Source organism: Pleurodeles waltl, chromosome 1_2 (genome assembly GCF_031143425.1).
Source record: "Pleurodeles waltl isolate 20211129_DDA chromosome 1_2, aPleWal1.hap1.20221129, whole genome shotgun sequence".
NCBI classification, from domain to species: Eukaryota; Metazoa; Chordata; class Amphibia; order Caudata; family Salamandridae; genus Pleurodeles; species Pleurodeles waltl.
The window spans coordinates 391,854,848-391,879,486 of record NC_090437.1 but is presented as its reverse complement, the minus strand read 5'-3'; positions in this window follow the sequence as shown (position 1 = coordinate 391,879,486).

Here is a 24,639-nt window from a genome sequence, read left to right as displayed (position 1 = left end):
AGGAAGATGCGAATAGGCCGATGGACCTTTTGACTGTGCTTTGAGTTTTTCCCACCATGAACCCCGTACCAATACAAATCAATAGCAGTAACAATCAATTACATCAATAATCAATAGAAGCCAGTAATTTCCGGCTAAGTTAGATTTCCTAAAACTACCTTCCATGTCCCTATTGGTTAAAGAATCGCATGTTTGCATTTAGTCCAATGAAAATAAAACTCTAAATCTACACTTCTACTAGTACTTGGTTCACATGTCGATGAGTGGCTCCTTTTCTTCTGTTCTCGACTCTTGGCTTGTCAGGTATCAATATTGTTGCAGCTTATGCTCCAGTCAGTGCATCCATTGTGTTCTCCTGGGAAGGTCAGTTTTACACACATTACATTGAACATTGTTTCACCAGCAAGTACATAGGGGGTGATTCTGAGCTTGCCGCCCGCCAAGCGGGAACCGCCAGAAGACCGTACCGCGGCGGTCATTCTGGGTTTCCCACTGGGCTGGCGGGTGACCGCCAAAAGGCCGCCCGCCAGCCCAGCGGGAAACACCCTTCCACGAGGAAGCCGGCTCCGAATGGAGCCGGCGGAGTGGAAGGGGTGCGACGGGTGCAGTAGCACCCGTCGCGAATTTCAGTGTCTGCTAAGCAGACACTGAAATTCTAAGTGGGGCCCCGAGGGGCCCCACAACACCCCATACCGCCATCCTGTTCCTGGCGGCCGAAACCACCAGGAACAGGATGGCGGTATGGGGGTCGGAATCCCCATGGCGGCGCAGCAAGCTGCGCCACCATGGAGGATTCCCCTGGGCAGCGGAAAGCCGGCGGGAGACCGCCGACTTTCCGTTTCTGGCCGCGGCTGTACCGCCGCGGTCAGAATGCCCAAAGGAGCACCGCCAGCCTGTTGGCGGTGCTCCCGCGTACTACGGCCCTGGCGGTTTTTACCGCCAGGGTCAGAATGACCGCCATAATCTCCTAACAAGCAGTTCTCATGAGAAAGACTTTTAGCGACAAGCACTTGGTCAGCACAGTGGAAAATCACAATTTAATTCTTTAGACAGCCATTTTTTTATAAGTTGGTTAAGAAAGGCAGCTTGATATGAGGCCATGTAACTAGGCTAAGACCTTGCTAATTTAAGGCCTACAAATTATACAGCTAATACATAATGCGTAACCCTTAATATGACATATTACAAAATTAATCAAACAAAAGCTCAACATTTTAAATTAATAAGCCATTAATAAGTACGCTTCATGAACATTGGCGGCTACTCTGGTGGGCGCACCTTCAAATGTACGCATTATTTTTCTCTACGTTAATTCATTTTCTAAGCAACTTCAACAGTCAGAATACATAAACATTAGTGAATTTCAGCCTTAACACACTCGCCTCAGTTCCATTTGAATCCATGTGTTAGTTGAAACAAATTATTTCACATTAAGGGGGTGATTCTAAGCTTGGCGGGCGGCGGTCATTCTGGGTTTCCCACTGGGCTGGCGGGCGACCGCCGAAAGTCCGCCCGCCAGCCCAGCGGGAAACACCCTTCCCACGAGGACGCCGGCTTAGAATGGAGCCGGCGGAGTGGGAAGGTGCGACGGGTGCAGTTGCACCCGTCGCGAATTTCAGTGTCTGTAAAGCAGATACTGAAATTCTTTGTGGGGCCCTCTTACGGGGGCCCCTGCAGTGCCCATGCCATTGGCATGGGCACTGAAGGGCCCCCAGGGGCCCCACGGCACCCCATACCGCCATCCTGTTCCTGGCGGGCGAACTGCCAGGAACAGGATGGCGGTATGCGGTGTCAGAATCCCCATGGCGGATTCCCATGGGCAGCGGAAAGTCGGCGGTACACCGCCGGCTTTCCGCTTCTGGTCGCGGCTGTATCGCCGCGGTCAGAATGCCCGGCGGTGCACCGCCAGCCTGTTGGCGGTGCTACCGCCAACCTCCGCCCTGGCGGTATTTACCGCCAGGGTCAGAATGACCCCCTAAGTCCACAGACCTAAACGTTCCATTTTCAAGGTTACTAAACTAAAAGTCTCTGGGCAATCGAGCAAATAACCTATTGCTACTGATGGGAACGGAACCTAGAGGAAAATTTCACGTTAGAAAGAACAGAGACTCATCACTTTATATGACTGCAATTACTAACTCTGCAGGGCTAAGAGCTAACACAAGGAATATAAAATGAATTAAAAATACCTGTTAATAAAACACACATAATATGCAATCTTGCAAATTCAGCATTATTAATATATCATCAGAATAAGTAAAACATTTTCATAATAAATTTTAAAATGTTGTTAATTCATCACATTAGATATAACAGAGAAGTGCATTAATCTCATTTGCACATAACTCTAAACTCATAAATCACACAGTAAACATTAGAAAACCAAGGGGCATATTTAAGAAAAGTGACCCTGCCCTTTGTTCAGCACCACTTTTTTTGCACCCTTTCTCGCCCCCACTACCACCACCATGTGTGCGCTGTATTTAAAATACGGCACACCATGGCACAGGGTGGGGGGAATAGCATAATTTTTCATGACGCTATTAATATACTTTGCAGGAGTAACGCCAAAATATTGGTACTACTCCTGCAGAGTACATAGGGGCCCATTATAAATATTGGAAGCCCTCTTTTGATGCCTGCTGGAGCAGGCGTTAAAAGTGCGATAAAAATGAACGCATTTCTTTGGCCCCCCCTAACCGGGGAACGCCCCCTTTGCATACATTATGCCTGGTGCAGGCATAATGTAGCGCAAAGGGTTACAAAGTGGCGCAATGCATGCATTGCACCACTTTGCAATTATGGTGCAAGGATTTTGGCTTTGTTGGGCCACATTAGCTTTAAAAAAATTACGCTAGGTGCAAATGGTGCAAGATGGCGCTAGGGCCTTATAAATATGCCCCTCGTTTTAATACTAACAGTTAATCTAGAGTCTAAAACATACTTGGGCATTACTTAAGTCTTATTATCACAATGTTAAGTCTGGTAGGCACAATTGTGACCCCCAAAAACATGAGCCCTTTTAAAATAAGTGTCAGTGCAGCTTTTCTACCTGGGCCATTTCTAATAGGACATTTCTACCTCCCTCGGGGCAGATCGGCCTACTTTTATTAGGCCAATCTGCCCCCATAAGGGGCAGAAACCACTAGACAACACGGATTTAAAAAATATATATATTTTACATAAACGGGGACAGCTCCTTGGGCAAGGGCTGTTACCCATGGGGGCATAATATTTTAGGCCATTTATGCCGCCCTTGGGGGCAGAGTGGCCTATTTGTTTTAGGCCCATCTGCCTCCAAGGGGGGCAGAAATCACTTAGGCACCAGGCATTGCTGTGTGTGTGTTTTGTTTGGATGGGCAGCCCCTTGGGCATGGGTCGCTCCCCATGGGGGCACATTACTGTTGATCATTTCTGCCCCCTTGGGGTCGGATTGGCCTATTTTTATTAGGACCATCTGCCCCCACTGGGGCAGAAACCACTTAGGCAGCAGGGATCGGTGTGTGTGTTTTGTTTTGTGGGGGCAACCTCTTGGGCAAGGGTTCCCATGGGGGCACATTACTGATGGCCATTTCTGCCCCCTGGGGGCAGATCGGCCTGTTTTTGTAAGGCCCAGCTGCCCCCAAGGGGGGGGGGGCAGAAAACCCACTAGACACCAGGGAAGATTTGTTTTTTAAAAAGAGGGTTGGGGGGGACGAAGTTGTTCTGTTCACCGGTGGGCAGATATGGTAATTACCCCTGATCCCCCCTCTGCAACCTAAAGGATCTTATCCTAACGGCAAGCAAGAGGACATTTGATTATTTTGGGTTTTGGGCCAAGAGAGCATGGCTAACTCTCAAAATGTTCCCACTTAGAATGGTGACCAGCTGCACTTTTTGGACTTTGGGGTGCTGCCACCTAGAAATATCTACCAGACCTAGACACATCTGAAAACTAAATATCTGGGTGAGTCCAGGGTGTAGTGCTTCACATGCACTCCACACCATTTTCTTACCCACGATGCCCTGCAAAACTCCAACTTTGCTTGAAATCCTGCATTTTCCCTACATTTTTTAGATAAAACCTTCCAAAATTGCAGGAATCCACAACATTCTTACCACCCAGCAGTGTTGCATCTATACCGATAAAATTTCTGCCCCACTTGTCAGCCTAACAATGTTTTTTTTACAAACTGCCCTTTTGGACCCGCTTTGGTTTCCTCTCAATTTTGACATGTTTTTGGCCCTTTCCTGTCACACGCACTACACAAGTGAGGTATCATTTATTTTTATCGGGAGACCGAGGAGAATGTTGGGTGGTAGGAAATTTGTGCCGGTGCAGTGATCCCACACAGAAATGTGAGAAAAATTTGATTTGTTAGCTAAATTTGAGGTTTGCTGAAGAATCTGGGTAAGGCAACGCTGGGGGATCCACGCAAGTCACACCTCCCTGGACTTCCTTGAGTGTCTAGTTTTTATAAATGTCTGGGTTTGGTAGGTTTCCCTAGATGGCTGCTGAGCCCAGGACCAAAATCGCAGGTGGCCCCCCCTTGCAAAAACAGGTAGCTTTGTAATAGATAATTTTGATGTGTCCATGTTGTGTTTTGGACCCTTCCCTGTCGCGGGCACTAGGCCTACCCATACAGGTGAGGTACCATTTTTATTGTGAGACTTGGGGGAATGCTAGGAGGAAGTAAGTTTGTGGCTCCCCTCAGATTTCAGTACTTTCCTTCACCGAAATGTGAGGAAAAAGTGTTTTTTTGCCAATTTTGAGGTTTGCAAAGGATTCTGGGTAACAAACCTGGTGAGAGCCCCACAAGTCACCCCATCCTGAATTCCCCTGGGTGTCTAGTTTTCACAAATGCACAGGTTTGCTAGGTTTCCCTAGGTGCCCGCTGAGCTAGAGGCCAAAATCCACAGCTAGGCACTCTCCAAAAAACACATCAGATTTCAATGTAAAAATGTGATGTGTCCATGTTGCATTTCCTGACGCAGGCACTAGGCCTACCCACACAAGTGAGATACTATTTCTATCAGGAGACTTGAGGGAACACAGAATAGAATATTTTTCATTCGTCGCCCATATTCAATTGCTGGATTACGGTAGTGGGGCAATACTTTGGATCTGCTAGACCCATAGTTGTTTGTCTTCCAAATAAAAGTGAAAACAAAACTCTATATTACATTCATGAGTAATACACATTTTTTCTCTTGCTTGCATTTTTTCAATTTTGTTCAGAAATAAATATATATTTTTTCAAAACAATATAATTGTAGTCGAATACTGACTTGTGTGAAGGTTTTGTTGGGATTTATGTGAAAAGAATACATTGACCAGCCTCACACTGCACTGGGACTTACACTCTATTATATCTAAGGCTTGTAGGTTTCCATTTTTACTGATTTTCACACATACATACATAACACAATAAGGGCCAGATGTACGAAAGGATTTTACCCATTCTGTGTCTATGGGAAAAAGCTTTCTTACATATGGCCCTAAGTTCCTTGTCTGCGTTTCTTTTTTAAATGGAATGGTGATCTACTTCTGAATGGCTGTCCATGCTCCCAGTCATGACTATCAACCCATATATGGATATAGAACTTGGCCCTCTCTTCATGGTAATCCCCAAACTTTTTGCCTTCTCCCCTTCTATTTCTGAACATGTTTTGTTGGCTTTTAGGTCTTTGCACACTTTCCTTCAAACATAGTGAAATTAAATTACACTCAATTAGTAAATTTAATTGCAGGTACTCAGGGCTGGTAAATTAAATGCTACTGCAGCACTGATTGTGCCACCCAGTTAAGTAGCCATTTGAAAAATGTTTCACGTCTGCCATTGCAGCCTCTGTGTGCAGTTTTAAAATGACATTTTGACCTGGCAAAATCAATCTTTCGCCAGGCCTAACCTTTCCTTTTCAATACATATGTCATCCCTAGGGTAGGCCGGTAGGGCACGGTGTGTTGCATTTAATAGGTTGAACATGTACTTTTACATGTTCTGGTAGTGAAAAACTCTTACATTCGTTTTTCACTACAACAAGGCCCACTGCTCCCATAAGATAACATTGGGTTACCTTATTACATTTAATAACTTACAACTTTTGATTGGGGGCAGGTAGAAAAGTCATGTTTGGTGTCTGGTGTATTGTAAAGTAGGATTTTAAGTCCCAATTATGAAAATGCCACTTTTAGAAAGTTGGCATTTTCTTGTCCTCACCATTTGCTCCCTGTAGCCTGGTCCTGGGTGACATGATTGGGTGTAATTGGCTGTTGGCCTTTGTTTATTCCTCCCAGACGGCATCACAAAATAGAGACCGGGAGTTGGCAGGATGAGCCATCCTGACTTAATGGGGGGGAGCTGACATTTACTACACTTGCCCTTCAAAGGCACTGGCCCAGCTCACATACAAAAGACTTTACACTAGCCTATTGTGCCCCCAAACAGACTGGGACCAGGGCAGGAAATTCCAGACACCTTTGTAGGGGAAAACTATAAAAGCTTCTCCTACTTCAAAGCAGGCACCAAGTATGAAACTGGGACCCTTAGACCCCACTCTTCCGTACACTCCTGGACCTGTGGATCTTACAGAAGAAGGAAGCCCTGCTGCTTGAGACCTCACCTGCCTGCCGAGAAGGAAGACTGGACCCTTCAACCCAGGCTGAGTGAATCCAAGGGTCAGCTGACTGACATCCTGTTCCGAGCTACAGGGACACAACAAGCTCAAGAGGCATCCCTGCAACTGTCCAGCAGACCTGTTGCACTGCACCTGCCTGTACTTGCAACTAGACTTGCCTCAGCCCTGCTGGCCTCTGCTGGAGTGAGTTTTTGTCCTCCAAGTGGTGTCTCCCCAGGTCTGGGGACGTTGGCTGGCATCAGAGAGAGCTCCTCCTGTCCTAACTAAAGGTTTCACCAAATTCTGTGCAAGGCACCACAAAGCCCCGCAAATCCTTGCTGTATCTCTACAAGCTTCATCAGAACCAACATGAAGCGAGGTGAAGCCCCGCCACACAGCTGCCATCCTCATTAGAATTGACACCAAGCGACACAAAGATGCACAAAGCCTCACAGTATGGCTGCTAGCCTCATTGGAATTGATGCATAGTGACATAGAGCCTCACAGCTTCACTGGAACCGACACCGGACGACGTGAAAACTCACATAGCAATGCCAGACAGACCACACAACAAGGCTATGTGGTACAATCCTCACCAGCCAATCTTGGCTAGCCTGTGCTTCTTTTGGGATTTTATGTGTTGTGATTTCACTTTGTTGCTGTTTGTGTGCTGCATACGTTACACATTGAATCCTAGTTAAGCCTGACTGCTTTTTTGCCAAGATGCCAGTTGTTAACCCTTTTAAGGACTGTGGCTGTTGCTTGAGGAGAGCGCTCCCCTCTCCTCAACCAACAACCTAATTTCTCACAATGGGAATATTAACAACATGTGGAGTTTAAAAGAAGGAGAAGATTAGTGTATGGTACCAAAATGTTAATGTTTTCCCTTGTCTTATTTTAGCATACATGGTTGCTTAGCGCACTAAAACTTTCCCGACATCCAAGTGTGGGCACATGTTAATTAATCAAATTAAAAAGGACATATATAAAGTTTAACTTCATTTTTTCACAGATTTAAATTAAATGTACACTTACTCTAAAACGTGTGGAAATGTAAATATGGATAAATACATAAAGAAATATAAAAACAAATGACTAGGAGCGTATATGCTGTATTTAGACCAATGTGATACTCTGTCAGATTCTTTGTTGACGTTCTCCCTTTTGAACGAAGGGCCCCTTCTTATGGTATCTAAAATACTCAAAAACGGAGACTGCAATGTGCATGGAACCTACATTGTTTACTTGCACAGTAGTAGCAATAAAGAGGTACTCCAGTAGCTATCATGCATTGATAAAAAAGGGTGTTCCAATGGAGCATTTCCCCTCTATTTGAAAAGTTGTTCTTACTCTTAATGTTTCAAACTTACAAACTCATATGGCAGTTATAATCACAGTGGGTTCTTCAGAAAATCTTTAAGTTATAATTAAAGATTGCATACAGAATGCCTAAAAATATTTGCTTACGGAATGAAACCTAATACATTTACAGAGTTAGGCCCTCATTATGACATTGGCGGTAAGTCCCGCTTACCGCCATGCTGACTGCCGCCAACATACTGCTGGCGCGGCGGATTACAGCTACCCATATTATGACAGACTCATAGCAATCCGTCACTATACAGCCACACACATAGGTCCGCCAGCCAAAGGTCAGTGATAAACTTGCAGTACCAAAACCCACACCGTTACGCCAACAGAACTACGCCCACAGCATTATGACCCACGAATCACCGCAGCGGACATTGAATGGCGCTAAACCATTGGTGGAACATACCGCTATGCTCAAAATACACATACTCAAACAAAACAACACTACATTGGACAATTCAAACTACACACACCTGACACACATACACCCACACACCCACACCACTATAAAACACACACACACACTACCCTTAAAAACTAAAAAAAATTGCCAACTGAGAGAGATAGACCAAGAGCACCCGCAGAACTAGAGCCACATTACACCATCACCCATACACCATCCACGCACCTTACAGCACACACCCCAACACATCACCTCACACACACCACTCACACTACACCCATGGCACCACAAAGACACCCCAGGTTCTCAAAGGAGGAGCTAAGGGTCATGGTGGAGGAAATCATCCAGGTAGAGACACAGCTATTCAGATCACAGGTGCAGCAGACATTGCTAGGAAGATGGTGCTATGGCAGAGAATTGTGGACAGGGTCAACACAGTGGGACAGCATCCCAGAACAAGGGATGACATCAGGAAGAGGTGGAGCGACCTATGGGGAAGGTGCTTTCCGTGGTAGCAAGACACCACATAGCAGTACAGAGGACTGGCGGTGGACCCCACCTCCTCCCCCACAACTAACAACAAGGGAGGAGCAAGTCTTGGCAATCATGCATCCTGAGGGCCTAGCAGGAATAGGAGGAGGACTGGACTCTGGTAAGTCAAATCTCTATTACTATCACCCTCCCACCTGCATGCCATCACAAACCCCCACCCTTACCCTCACTCCCATCACTCCACCACCTCACACACACCCACCATCACAACCCACCCCTCCCAATACCAAGCCCTGCATGTAACACCAATATACGGACCCCCATCACAGACCTGTATGGACACCCATCACTAAAGCATGCACAATAAAGCGAATCACCTAGCCCACAATATAACTACTCACACAAGGCAAAGCTGACAGAGCAATAACAACCATAGAGGGCAACACACCCATGCACAAGATGAGACACACAGAAACAACAGCACTGCATTTACATCCCCACAGGTCCCCCACCCAACGTCACCAGAGAGGAGGTGCCAGCAACATCCAGTCCCTCACCAGAAGAGGCCCACAGTGATGACAGCAGCTCTGGATGCCTGGATTTGGATGACCAACCTGGCCCATCAGGGATCTCTGGACAGTCAGTAACCCAGGAACAGTGCCATGCCACCACAGAGCCTCCCCCTCAGGAAACACCAGCACAGTAGCCACCCAGTGGGCACATACCTCTGTCCCCAGGACACGTCAATCAGCAGTGTGTCCACCACGACAGGGACCCCAGGCCACCCCACAACCACAGGACGATCAGGGACCCTGGGTTAGTTGCAGTGGGCACACCGTTCAAGGGACAGAGGCACAGGACCATAGGGAAGCTAGGAGGACTGCTGTGCAACACGGGGAGGAAAGGCCCAGGGAACCGACTCTCCAGGAGGCACTTGCAGGGATCCTAGGAGCATACCACCATTCCCAGGAGACGATGGGCCAAATACTGGCCAAGCTGCAGGAGACCCAGCGGCTGCAGGAGAAACAGTACCTGGGGATCAGGGAGGACCTGAAGGACATCAACACCACCCTGGTCACCATTGCAGGGATGGTGGCAGACATGGCAAACACCATGAGGGAGGCAGTGGCACAACACGGGCTCCTGACACTAGCCACACCGATGAACAGCCCTCCACCTCCACTGCCACTAGTGGACAGTAGGCCCCACCACAGGAACAACAGGCCACCAGTACCCCTCCCCCTGCAGAAGGAGAACCACCCCACAAACGGTCCCTGCGGTCCAGGCAGAAGCCAGAGAATATTGCCAAGACCCCCAACAGGAAATAGGACTCTCCTGATTGTCACCCTTGTGTCCCACTCTGTCACCGTGTCCACCTTCAACTGCCATTGCTCCCTTTCCTATGCCTCCTTGGACAATGCGCCTGTGATACAAATAGATTGGACTTTACCTGGACTTTCCTCCACCATCACCCAAGCCCATTGCACATACCCCTCTACTTATTTGCACTTAAATAAACACCATTTAAATAAATACAAGTATGGAGTCTATCAAATGATTGAACTTGTTTAACAAGCTTTCAACACTTCAATACAACTGTACATGAATGTATACATAGGAATGAGCTGTAGTAGGCTGCAGTCAACACACCAGGAGCCAGAATGGGACACAGATATCTGAAAATAGAGATGAGAAAGGGTACAGTAAGTGGCCATATAATTGGGAGAATCTGACTGCCATGTACAATGTCAAACACAAACCTGTCAATGTAAAGTGAAGTTACAGTGTCTTGCCTGTGTTTCATTGGAAGTACTGTCATATTATTACTGTTCTGTTGTCCTCATCCTCATCCTCTGCCGCCTCATTTTCACTGTCCACAGGGTCCACTGCTGCCACACGCCCATCTCCAGCCTCATCCTCCTGCAGAAAAGGCACCTGGCGTCTCAAGTCTAGGTTGTGCAACATGCAACATGCCATGATGATCTGGCACACATTCTTGGGTGAGTAGCACAGGGATCCACCTGTCAGATGGAGGCACCTGAACCTGGCCTTCAGGAGGCCATAGGTGTGCTCAATAATTCTTCTTGTACACCCATGTGCCTCATTGTACCTTTCCTCTGGGGAAAGTAGCAATGAGACGTTGGGGTAACCAGAGTCACCTCAAATATTGAGGGATACCTGTTAGCCAGACACTCACCCTTAGGGCCAACCCCACACCCATATACATACCTACATTAATTGGGTGGGGACCAGGGCTCACCTATTAGCCACACCCTGTGGCTCTGGAGTTCAGTTATCACATATGGGATGCTGCTATTCCCCAGGATAAAGGTATCATTCACAGACCCACGGTACTTAGCATTCACATGGGAGATGCACTGGTCTGCCAGGCACACTATCTGCACATTCATAGAATGGAAGCTCTTTCAGTTTCTGAACACCTGTTCATTTCTCCGGGGGCGGGGGAACAAAGGCAATATGTGTACCATCAATTGCCCCAGTGATGTCTTTCCCTGGGCCTTTCCTCCCCGTGTTGTCTGGGATGAGTGGAACTCTGTCACCAATGAGAACACATTCCTTTCTGTTTCAGTCACTACAGTTTGGCTTAATAATTCATGTTGGTTGACACAGACTGTCTTACATGCACATTTGTGAAGGACAAAGGTCTCATGCCAATCTGCTACTGTCTGCATGAAATGAGTTGAATCTTGCTGTGAAAACATATTTCAAAAATGTTTCAGATAAGGAATAATGACAGTGTACACGTATCAGGTCCTTTTGGACCAGATGCTCAATATCATTTTGTCATTGTACCAACTTACCAAAGTAAAGTCTGAAACATCAACTGCATTATATGTGCTTAGTATACCATGTCACCAGTAATAGGGCCTAATTTACCTACTCACATTTGTGATGTAGCATCACACCTGATCCAATCCTCAAATGGGGCATGTTTGGTTCAACTGTCACTCATAACATAGAAAACATGCAGGTACTTTTTTTGCATGCAGCTATGTGTCTGCTCAAAACAGTACTTGTCTTGTGATGAGAAATCTAGTGGCATCCTGTAGTTCAAATTAATACACCAAACACAGAATCAGACACTGTCTGAAACATTTACACCTCCAGAAATCCTCATGTGCGTTGGATGAGTGTCATCCGTCATGTTGATGCCTGCAGTGTTTGCTCTCATTTTTTTCATCTGAGTGTGGCAATGAATGATACCTGTGCACTATATTCATTTCTAAGTGCACTGAAAAAATACTACAGTCCACTCTTTGCGCGTCAAACAAATGCAACAATTCCCTGAAAAAAGGGAGTATAGAGTTGAAGCTATCAAAATTAGCGATGTTTGCCACGTCTAATAATTGTTTGAAAAAAAAGTAAAAACGTGCATATTAATCAACATTTTACGGCATACAACAGTCATTATGGAGGCTATTGCACCAGCCTCTATATGTGATGTACAACTATGCACACCACTTTTACGTGCATCACAATAAAAACAATGTTCCTATATCATCCTGGCCGTGTGTGTGCTGACCGTTCCTACATTGCTACTACCTTCATCTTTCACATATCCTAAGAAGGCATGATTTACATTTTGGGTTCATATGCAACTTGATTTAATTTAATCTGTTCTACTTCCTTCAGGGAGTCATAATGATGTAAAAAGATATTCTCTGTTTCAAGGCTAAGCTTGTGCAATTAATCACCCATGTAGCTTTACATTAATTCCATGGACTCAATTTTGATATTGGGGTGGGGGATTAATGTGAAGGTCCCTTTATTATCTATTAGCCTTGAGCATCAAACCATCACTGGCGTGCAACAACAAAGCCTTGTGCAGAGGTCCCAGTGTATGAACAGGTTGTGAGGATAGGGCTGCATGCATTGGTAGTTTTGGACAAAGGGGTCAATAGATCCTGTACCGAACTATCATACCGATCTAATACATATAATACAGTGAAAGTGAACAAGGTGTTGATAGTTGGGCATTAGCTAAGTAGTGCACCAAATTAAATAGTAGGGTTGACTAAATAATTCTGCAAGAAAAGGCAAATTATGCTGCATAATACAGGACATTTTTTACAGTATTACCTAAGAATTATTTTATAATGTTTACACATGACAATACTGTTAAGGAAAAGATGTCACAACATGAACACCACTTTAACAACCAAATACAGAACTAACCAAGTGAAAGATTACCAGTTAACCTTTGCGATGGGTCTTCCATTGCCCATGAATATGTTATATCTTTAGTAACTTTTGATCTATTTGAGCTAGAAACTATTTCTTTGTTAAAATCTGCAGGTTATGCAACAAATAATGTATGATGTGACATATGTGGCAAATCCATAATTATAAGAAAAAAGCAGCAGCTGCAGAGTTCTATAATTCCAGTAAATCCAACTCTTTTGTCGTATAACTTACCAAATGCTGTTTTGTAGGCTGACGTTTCATTTTTCGAGGTATTCAGTTTGTTAGTACTTTAAAAATAATTACACAAAGGAGTGCGGGGTTCACTTATTATTAAGGAGCTATGAACAGGGGGAGACCGCCGGGGCCAGGGTCGGCGGGAGCACCGCCGACAGACCGGCGGTGCCCCGCAGGGCATTCTGACCGCGGCGGTTCGGCCGCGGTCAGATGCGGGAAACCGGCGGTCTCCCGCCGGTTTCCCGCTGCCCTGCAGAATCCTCCATGGCGGCGGAGCGAGCTCCGCCGCCATGGGGATTCTGACACCCCCTACCGCCATCCTGTTCCTGGCGGGTCTCCCGCCAGGAACAGGATGGTGGTAGGGGGTGCCGTGGGGCCCCTGGGGGCCCCTGCAGTGCCCATGCCAATGGCATGGCACTGCAGGGGCCCCCGTAAGAGGGCCCCACAAAGTATTTCAGTGTCTGCTATGCAGACACTGAAATACGCGACGGGTGCCACTGCACCCGTCGCACCCCTGCAACTCTGCCGGCTCCATTCAGAGCCGGCATCCTCGTTGCAGGGGCATTTCCGGTGGGCTGGCGGGCGCTCTTTTGGAGAGCGCCCGCCGGCCCAGTGGAAATGTGTGAATGGCCGCCGCGGTCCTTTGACCGCGGTGCGGTCATTTGTCGGCGGGACCTTCCGCCCGCCAAGGTCTGAATCAGGCCCAGAGTGTCAGAGCCAGCAGTTAACATACTTTACAGCAACACTGTGTGAGGGATGTTTACTGTGCTCATCAAGCTGACAGTGCAACACATTCTAAATAAATCTTACAATGCCTGTTTTCTTTTATGTTAATGAAGCAGCGAACAAACTGTCGCTTCTCGAGTTTGTTGCGATGTGTGCACTCCTAGTGAAAGCTTGGGCGCAAGGAGGAAGTAGGCTGTGCATGAGTACATGTGCAGCCTACAAGAAACAAAGTTGATGCCATACCACATTGCTGTAAATGGAAAAAGGTTATACAACAAGAATAGCTACAAACAATAACTCACCCCCTTGATGCTACTGTTGGGCCCTCAACTTCCCATCAAGCTCAACGTAGGCCACTGCAAGGATGCAGACCATTAAGGGGGGTCAGGGTGCGGTACATGAACTTACTTTGTTGGTAGGACTGGCCGAGCTGGACTTCAGATGACTTTCTGGTCCAGCATCGTAGGTCCTCGCACCTCTCCTTGCAATGTAGGCTGCACTGCTTATGAAACCCCACAGTCCACACCTTCCTAGCGATGGCCTTCCAGATGTTGTGCTTTTGATGGATGTTGACCCATATGGATGAGAAAAAAATTACAACAAAAGAGGTTTTGAGTGACTGTTTGTCTGTACTGATGTGACACAATTTTGTTGCATCTCTCATGTGCATTCCCAAAACAGTCAGTATAGATTATTTTCAAACCTTTAAAAGTTCCTAGGAAATACTAATTTGCAGTGATAACATACAGATACTCATTTCAAAATATGGGTTGTATTTTCACTTGACAAAACAGCATCAGACAATTCCATAACTTTAAGATTCTTCTTGCCCTTTATATTTCACTCATTGCAATATGGGCTACTTGTTTTCACTTATACTAGTGGTACAGTGTCTACTGGCTACTGGAAGTGATAGGCCTGCAGTTTGTGTAATAAAATCTGTTATTGTGAGTAACACAAACTGAAAATTCAGCTTATTCTTTCAGGTGGCTTTTCATTTCAATGTACATACATTTCTAACAGTGTCAAACAACATTCTATACCAAACAAAATCATTCAGTTCACTAGACCCTAATCACAACTCTTCACTCATGGACAAAAAGGGACAAATAAGCCTGAGCAGAAAGGAGGAACAAGTTACTTTGACAAATATTTCCCACTCAAACATATACCTGTTCCTTTGGGTTCCCATACAGCTGACTGTACAGGGACAGGACCACCCTGGTGAGGAGTTCCAATTCCTTAAGGGAGAAGGCACAGGCCCTGTCACCTGCTTTTCCTGGCATTAACAACTCCCAGAGGTCAGTAACAGCAGCAAGAGTTGAGGATGTGCTGTTGGCTGCAGTGTTAGTAGGCAAGTGAGCTTTTTTTCCAGATGCTGTGTACAAGTACAGGGCATTCACTCTTCACAGCAGAGACAAAAAAAGTAATTGGCTTTCGCGGGTAGCTGTCACACATGTTAGCCTATGGCAGTAGAAATTGTGGAGTGTTACACCTACTACGCGGTCAACTTCCACTGACAGCCGTCAGTTAGCCACTGTCCAATAGCATGGTCAGGCACCTATCATTTCAGGAAATGAAGCTGTGGATTTTTAAACTGTATGTGCGTCACCAGCACTCATAATGTTGGCTAGGTTGTATGTCAATGTCAGGTACATATGACATTGTTTTGTTTCCAAAATATGACACACTAAAGAAAGCTGTTACAGTTTTTTACACTGATAATTCAGGGTTGTATGTTATCCTTCCATTGACAGTAACTGTAAAATAAATAAATGAAATAATAATTTGCAAATAATACATTTTAAATGCATTATTTGCACATTATTAAAACATATGACATGTAAACAAATTGAGAATTGAAGTTGGAACATTTGGAAACAATTATGTGTACAAATATGATACAATGAGATTACTAATCTTACCAAGACATAAGATGTGTGTTGATCATGAAAGTATTGTTTGAACATTTAAGGTGATAGTTTGTTTTCCTTACATGTAGACATATGAACAGAGGGATGGGTAGAAGAAGATGACCTCAAGTCTTCAGGCCGTTTCCAGACCTTGCCACCACCATGGAGGAAATGGACATCATAAAGATGTTCAGATTAAATAGGCAAACTAAACTGGATTTAGATCAGCAGCTGGAGCCTGATCTCTTGCCTCACAATAGGAATACAACAGCAATTACACCAATAGTGAAACACATGGCAGTATTTAATTCTGTGGCTACTACATCTTTTCAATACACTGTGGCAGTATCTAAAGGCATGTGACAGCCAACTTTCAGTGGTATGCTACAAGGCGTCCTTGCTTCAGTGATGAGACACATCAAGAGCTTCAATCAATTTCCAAGACATCATGATTTGACAAATGCAAAGGGAGATTTTTATACTTTGGGTGGCCTACCACATTTGGTTGGAGCAATCAATGGCACACATATTTCCTTGGTGCCACCACATACCAGGGAACAGGTATACCACAATCAGAAGAACTTCCATTCCATCAATGTGCAAGTTCTCTGCTTACCAAATCTGCTGTGACAGACGATATCAGGACCATACTTGACAACGGCAAAACCGCGGCCCTCATCCTCCTGGACCTTTTAGCAGCATCCGACACTGTTTGCCACCACACCCTATGCTCACGCCTTAATGACACTGGGATCCGCGACACAGCCCTGGACTGGATCACCTCCTTCCTCACCAGCAGAACCCAGTGACTCTGCCTTCCTCCATTCTGCTCTGAAGCCACCAAGATCATCTGTGGCATACCCCAGGGATCGTCCCTCAGGCCAACCCTCTTTAACGTCTACATGGCTTCGCTCGCAAACAACGTCCGATCTCACAACCTCAACATTGTCTCATATGCCGATGACACCCAGCGGATCCTCTCCCTCACCAAGGACCCCGCCACCACCAAAACCAACCTCCACGAAGGAATGAAGGCCATCGCCGAATGGATGAAGAACAGCTGCCTGAAACTGAATTCTGACAAAACTGAGGTCCTCATCCTCTGCTCCACACCCTCTGCCGGGGACGACTCCTGGTGGCTTGCCACACTGGGAATCGCACCGACACCCACCGACCATGCACGCAACCTGGGAGTAATCCTGGACTCATCGCTATCAATGACCCAGCAAGTCAAACCCATCTCTTCCTCCTGCCTCACCAACCTCCGCATTCTTCGGAAGATCTACAAATGGATCCCCACTGGAACCAGAAGGACGGTCACCCAAGCCCTTCTAAGCAGCAGACTGGACTACAGCCACGCCCTCTACGCAGGACACACGAGAGAACACCTCTACACGCCTCATCCTGGACATCCCCTGCCACAGCCACATCACAGCCCACCTGAGAGACCTGCACTGGCTCCCCATCAACAAGAGAATCATGTTCAAACTCCTCACCCATGCTCACAAGGCACTGGCCAACATCGGACCAGACTACCTCAACAGACGGCTCTCCTTCTACACCCTGATCTGACAACTTCGCTCCGCTGACCTTGCCCTCGTCACCGTCCCAAGCATCCACAGAACGACTGCCGGTGGCAGATCGTTCTCCCACCTCACCGCCAAGACTTGGAACACTCTTCCCATCCACTTGCGACAGACACAGGACCTACTTACCTTCAGGAGACACCTCAAAACTTGGTTGTTCGAGAAGTAGCAGCCCACCTCCCCCCCAGCGCCTTGAGACCCTCACGGGTGAGTAGTGCACTTTACAAATGCCTTGATTGATTGATTGTATATCTCAAGTGTGTGTGTGACCACTTTCCACGGTCATCACATGATTTTTTTGTACTACGGAACAGCACCATACCCCTGCAAATGTCACAACTTGTACCTGAGAGGGCCTGGCGTGTTGGTAAGTACAATATGACTTGAGGATCATTTGCTTTAATTCTAGTTTAGGAATGTACAATGGCTTGTTATGATGTTAACCTATCAATTTATTGCTGTCATGTAGGAGACACAGGCCCTCATTATGACATTGGTGGTAAATCCCACATACTGCCATGACGACGGCCGCCAACATACTGCGGCGGCGGCAGATATCCGTCAATCATATTATGACACACACAAACTATTCTGTCACAATACAGCCACACACACAAGTCCGCCAGCCCAAAGGTCAGTGATAAACTGGCGGTAGCAAAACCAACACCGTTACGCCAACAGAACAACACCCACAACATTATGACGCACGAATCACCGCGGCGGACATTCCATGGCGGTAAACCATTGGTGGTACATACTTCTGCGCTCAAAATGCACACATACAGACAAAACAAGACTACAATGGTCAATTCAAACTACACACACCTGACACACATACACACACCACACCCACACCCCTATAAAAGACACACACACATTACCCACAACCCTTTACGACTACAAACAATTGCCACCAGAGAGAGACAGCAAGACCACTCACACAACCAGAGCCACATACCACCATCACCTATACACCACCCACGCACCTCACAACACACACCCCAACACATCACCCTACACACCCTCACCCACCACTCACACCACACACACAGCACCACAACAACACCCCAGGTTCTCTGAGGAGGAGCTAAGGGTCATGATGGAGGAAATCATATGGGTAGAGCCACAGCTATTTGGATCACAGGTGCAGCAGATATCCACTGCTAGGAAGATGGAGCTATGGCGGAGAATTCTGGAGAGGGTCAACGCCGTGGGACAGCACCCCCAGAACAAGGGATGACATAAGGAAGAGGTGGAACGCCTATGGGGGAAGGTACGTTCCATAGCCGCAAGACACCAACTCGCTGTACAGAGGACTGGCAGTGGACCCCCACCTCTTCCCCCACAACTAAAAACATGGGAGGAGCAAGTCTTGGCAATCATGCATCCTGAGGGCCTGGCAGGAGTAGAAGGAGGTCTGGACTCTGGTAAGCCAATTCCCTATGACTATCACTCCCCTAACTGCATGCCATCACATACCCCACCCCCGCCCTCACTAACATCACTCCACCACCTCCCACACAACCCACCATCACAACCCACTCATCCAAATGCCGAGCCCTGCATGCAACACTAACGCATGGACACTCCTCACAGACCTGCATGGACACCTATCTCCACAGCATGCACACTCAAGAGAATCACCTATTCCACCAAATAACAACTCACACAAGGCAAAGCTGCCAGAGCAACAACAACCATAGAGGGCAACACATCCATGCACAATATGTCACACGCAGAAACAATAACACTGCATTTACATCCCCACAGGTAACCCAGCCAATGTCACTGGCAAAGAGGTGCCAGCAACATCCATTCCTCCCACAGAAGAGGACCACAGTGATGACAGCAGCTCTAGTCACCTGGATCTGGATGACCAACCTGGCCTATCAGGGACCTCTGGATAGTCGGTTGCCCAGGCACACTCTCACACCGGCATAGAGCCTCCCTCCTCAGGAAACGCAACGCAGCACCCACCCAGCAGGCCCATACCTCTGTCCCCAGGACACATCAATCAGCAGTGTGCCCACCACTACGGGACCCTAGGCCACCCCACAAACACAGGACAATCAGGGACCTGGGGACAGTGGCAGTAGGCACACGGTTCAGGGGACAGAGGCACAGGACAACAGGGAAGCTGGGAGGACTGCTGTGTGACAGGGGGAGGACAGGCCCAGGGAACCGACCCTCCAGGAGGCACTCACTGTGATCCTGGGAGCATACCAACATTCCCAGTATACGCTGGGCCAGATGCTGGACAAGTTGCAGGAGAACATGTGGCTGCAGGAGGAACAGTACCTGGGGATCAGGGAGGACTTGAAGGCCATCAACACCACCCTGGTCTCCATTGCAGGGGTGCTGGCAGACATGGCCAACAGTATGAGGGAGGCAGTGCCATACCATTGGGCCCCTGACACTAGCCAAACCACTGAACAGCCCTCCACCTCCGCTGCCGCTAGTGGACAGGAGGCCCCGCCACAGGACCAATAGGCCACCAGCACCCCTCCCCCTGCAGAAGGAGAACCACCCCGCAAACGTTCCCTGCAATCCAGGCAGGAGCTGGAGACTATTGCCAAGACCCCTGCCAGGAAATAAGACTCTCCTGATTGTCACCCTTGTGTCCCACTCTGTCACCCTGTCCAACTTGAACTGCCATTGCTCCCCTTCCTATGCCCCCTTGGACAATGCACCTGTGCTACCAATAGACTGGACTCTAACATGGACTTTCCTCCTTCATCACCACAGCCCATTGCACTACCCCCTCTTCTTCAGAGCACTTCAATAAACACACTTTGCAATTATGGTGTATGTCAAATGTTGTCAAAATGTATTTGTTTAACCAGGTTCAAACATTGTAATTCAACTGTACAGTAATGTTTACACAGGAAAGACCTGTAGTTGGCTGCACTGAACACACCAGGAGCAATAGTGGGGCACCAACATCTGCAAAAAAAATGCCATAGGGTACAGTGAGTGGGCATAGAAGTACGAATACACAGCCTGCCAGTGACAATGTCACACATCAAATTGTCAATTATATGTGTATTAACCTGTGTCTCATTGGAAGTATTGACGAATAATTGCACTTCTGTTGTCCTCATCCTCTGCCTCCTCATCTTCACTGTCCACAGGATCCACTGCTGCCACACAGCCATCTCCAGCCTCCTCCTCCAGCAGAAAAGGCACCTGGCGTTGCAAGGCAAGATTGTGCAACAAACAACATGCCACGATGATCTGGCAGACCTTCTCGGGTTAGTAGCCAGGGATCCACCTGTTAGATGAAGGCAACAAAACCTGGCCTTCAGGAGGCCGAAGGTCCTTTCTATAATCGTTCTTGTTCGTCCATGTGCCTCATTGTAACATTCCTCTTCCCTTGTCCTGGCATTCCTCACAGGGGTCAGTAGCCATGAGAGGTTGGGGTAACCAGAGTCACCTGCAAATATCAAGGGACAACTGTTAGCCACACCCTCACCCTTAGGCCCCACACCATAACCATACACCAACATCCACTGGGTGGGAATAAGGGTTCACCTATTAGCCACACCCTGTGCCTCTGGAGTTGGGCTATCACACTTGGGATACTGCTATTCCTCAGGATAAAGGCATCATGCACAGACCCAGGATACTTTTCATTGACATGGGAGATGTACTGTTCCATCAGGCACACCATTTGGACATTCATGGAGTGAAAACTCTTTTGATTTCTGAACACCTGTTCATTTCGCTGGGGGGGGGAACAAATGCAATATGTGTTCCATCGATTGCCCCAATGATGTTGGGAATATGTCCCATTGCATAGACGTCAGCTTTCATTGTGGCCAAATCGTCCACCTGGGGGAAAACGATGTAGCTGCACATGTTTAATCGGGGCAGGCAACACTCTTGTTAGTACTATTGAGAACATTGGCTGTGACATTCCTGCTGCCAAGCCCACTGTCACTTGGAAAGAGCCAGTTGCCAAGAAATGGAGCACTGATAGAACTTGCACAAGAGGGGGGATCCAGTGGGGTGACGGACAGCAGATATTAGGTCAGGCTCCAATTGGGCACACAGCTCTGTGATTATGGCCCTGTCAAGTCTATAGGTGAGGATAATGTGCCTGTCCTCCATTGTTGCCAAGTTCACCAGGGGTCTGTACACGGAGGGATGTCTCCATCTTCTATTCATCTGCAGCGGTTGCAATCTATGGGGCAAAAGATTGAGCAGCTGGTCATTATCTGTACACTCCAACCACTACAGTTCAGTGCATATTGTGATTGTAACATTATTTTGTTGGAGATGTCCAAATAGTGCATTTGTGTACTGTGAGTACTGTGATGCACTGTGATGCAGTTAGGATCCATGGCGCGCACCCCCCTCTGAAATGGCTTCCGCCTGTCGTGTATGGAGGTGGAAATGAGGTCATTCCGCTGACGGTGTGCGCCGTTGTGGGAGGCGGTCAAGAACCGCCGTGCAACTCCTCATTGGTTATCATTGGGCCCCTATTGGGTACAATGGGCAATGGTGATGCATGACGGCGGTGACGGTACACACCACCGCGGACGTGACTGCCATTTTCTATCTGTTCACTCACTTGCTACCTGACCTTCAACAGGAGAGGACCTACACTGCAAGTGCTGCTGTGACCTGTGTCTGGAACCGACCATGGCTCGTGTTACTGGGGAAAGGGCCCCTGCCTTCACCTCGGCGGAGTCGGAGCGACTGGTGGATGGGGTCCTACCCCAGTACCGACTGCTCTATGGGCCTCCAGACCAACAAGTGAGTACACCGTGAGTACGATGCATGTGGCATGAATGCATGGAGTGCTGTGTGTGAAAGCCTCATGAGGAGGGGGGGTTGGTGGATGGTTCCTGGGCAGCAAGCAGCATGTATGCTGGGCCATGTCTGTGCTAATGGGGATGGGAAGGGGCATGGTGGGCCATGAGTGTAACAGGCAGGACTGTCGGACTAATACCTTGCCCTGTGTCTATTTCCCTGCAGGTCAGCACCCATCAAAAAAAGGGTGTATGGTGTCCCATCGCCAAGGATGTGCGGACCCTGGGGGTCTATGGCAGGCGGAGCACCCACTGCCGGAAATGGTGGGAGGACCTGAGACGCTGGGCACGGAAGACGGCGGAGACCCAGCTGGGGATGGCCTCCCAATGAGGGAGGGGTGCCTGTTGAACCCTGACCCCCCCTGATGGCCTGCATACTGGCGGTGGCCTATCCGGAGCTAGATGGGCACTTGGGGGCATCACAGCAGCCACAACGGGGTGAGTACAGTGCCCTAATTTACAACTTACGCCTGGTTGGGTAGTATCCGGCTTGGGGGTGTGGGCCCTGTGGGTGCCCCTAGGCCAGGCCTGGCATTGCAGAGTAGGTCCCATGTTGGGCAAGATTCTGATTTGAAAGACCCCCAACCCAGCTAGTAGGCATCCACTACTGGACAGGAGTCTGTGGGTCTTAGGTATTCTGCAATTTGCGTTAGGTGTCCCTATCCATGGGGTGGTGACTAAAATTGTGACTGGTAGTGCATTGCCTAATGCGTAGGGTTGTTCCCTGTGTGTGACTGTGTTGTGTACGCCAACGGTGGTGTTGTAGACACCATTGAGCAAGTGTATCCTTTGTCTCTCCCACCCCCACTTTTTGTTTTGTCACCCTTTGTCCTTATGTGCATTAGCATCATCTGGCAGAGGAGCAGAGGCACCGGCGATGGAGGGAGCTGCATCCCACAGGACCCAGGATGCCAAATCCACCGACGATGAGGGCACCAGTGGGATGGAGGGCGAGGGGGGCACCACGGCAGAGACTGGAGGGGACAGTTCAGACAGTGATACCTCCTCCAATGGAAGCTCCCTGTTGGTGGCAGACACCTCTGTGCCCACCCCAGCTACAGGTACAGCTGCCACCCCGTACCAGCACGGACTTCCCAGCAGCCCCTCAGTGAGTTTCCCGTGCCCGCTCACCCAGGAGGGTGGGCATCTCCTTCACCCCGGCACCTCAGGCCCTGCCCCAGTTAGCCCTGCTGCCCTGAGTGAGGAGGCTATCGACCTCCTGCGATCCATCTCTGTTGGGCAGTCAACCATTGTGAATGCCATCCAGGGGCTGGCAGCCCATATCCAACAGTCCAATGCATTTCTGGAGGGCATTCACACTGGCTTGGCGGCCCAACAGAGATCAATCCAGGCTCTGGCCTCTTTCCTGATGGCAGCCATTGTCCCTGTTTCCACCCTCCAACTTCCTCTTCCCAATCCCATTCCCCTCAACCCAAACCTATCCCAAGCACACAGTCAGATGAGCAGGCACCCAGGACAACACACAAGAGTGGACATGGCAAACACAAGCACCTCACTTTATCCCACTGGCACTCACACAAACACCATCCAGAACCAGACATACCAACATCCACTGCGTCCACTGTGTCCCCCTCCTCCTCGTCCTCCACCTCCCTCCCAGTTGCATCTCCACTCACACCTGCATGCACTATATCCTCATCCATTACTACCATCACCAGCACACCTATCAGTACACACCCCTCAATGGCAGTCATTACCCCCATATCCATGCACACGTCCCCTGTGTCCTCTCTCACTGTGTTTGCGCCCCCTCCTCTTGAAGTACACAAGCGCAAGCACTCAGACACCCAACAGCCATCCACCTCACAACAGCATCCAGCCCATGCACCTGCACCTAAACACAGCAGACTGACACCTCCTACCACCACTCCCTCTTCCTCCACTCCCAAACCATCTCCCTCTTCCCGCCACAATGTCCCTAACACGATTTTCCTCTCCACCACTGACCTCTTCCCTAGCCCTCCGCCCGTCCCACACGTCAGGCCAGGGTGGTCAAAACCCAGGCAAGCACCTCAGCCACCCAGTCCACGGGCACAGTAGGGTCCTCAGCCAGCCAGGAAAGGGTGCCTGCCCCAAGTGCTTCAAGGAATGGCAGGGTGTCAGCCCCAGCTGCAGGAAAGAAGGGCAAGGAGCCAGCCCCAGCTGTAGGAAGGAAGGGCAAGGAGCCAGCCCCAGTTGCTGGAAGGAAGGGCAAGGGGCCTGCAACAGCAGGCAGTATAGACAAGGGGCCTGGTGCTGGGACTCAGTCGGAGCCTACACCAACCATGGTGGTGCAG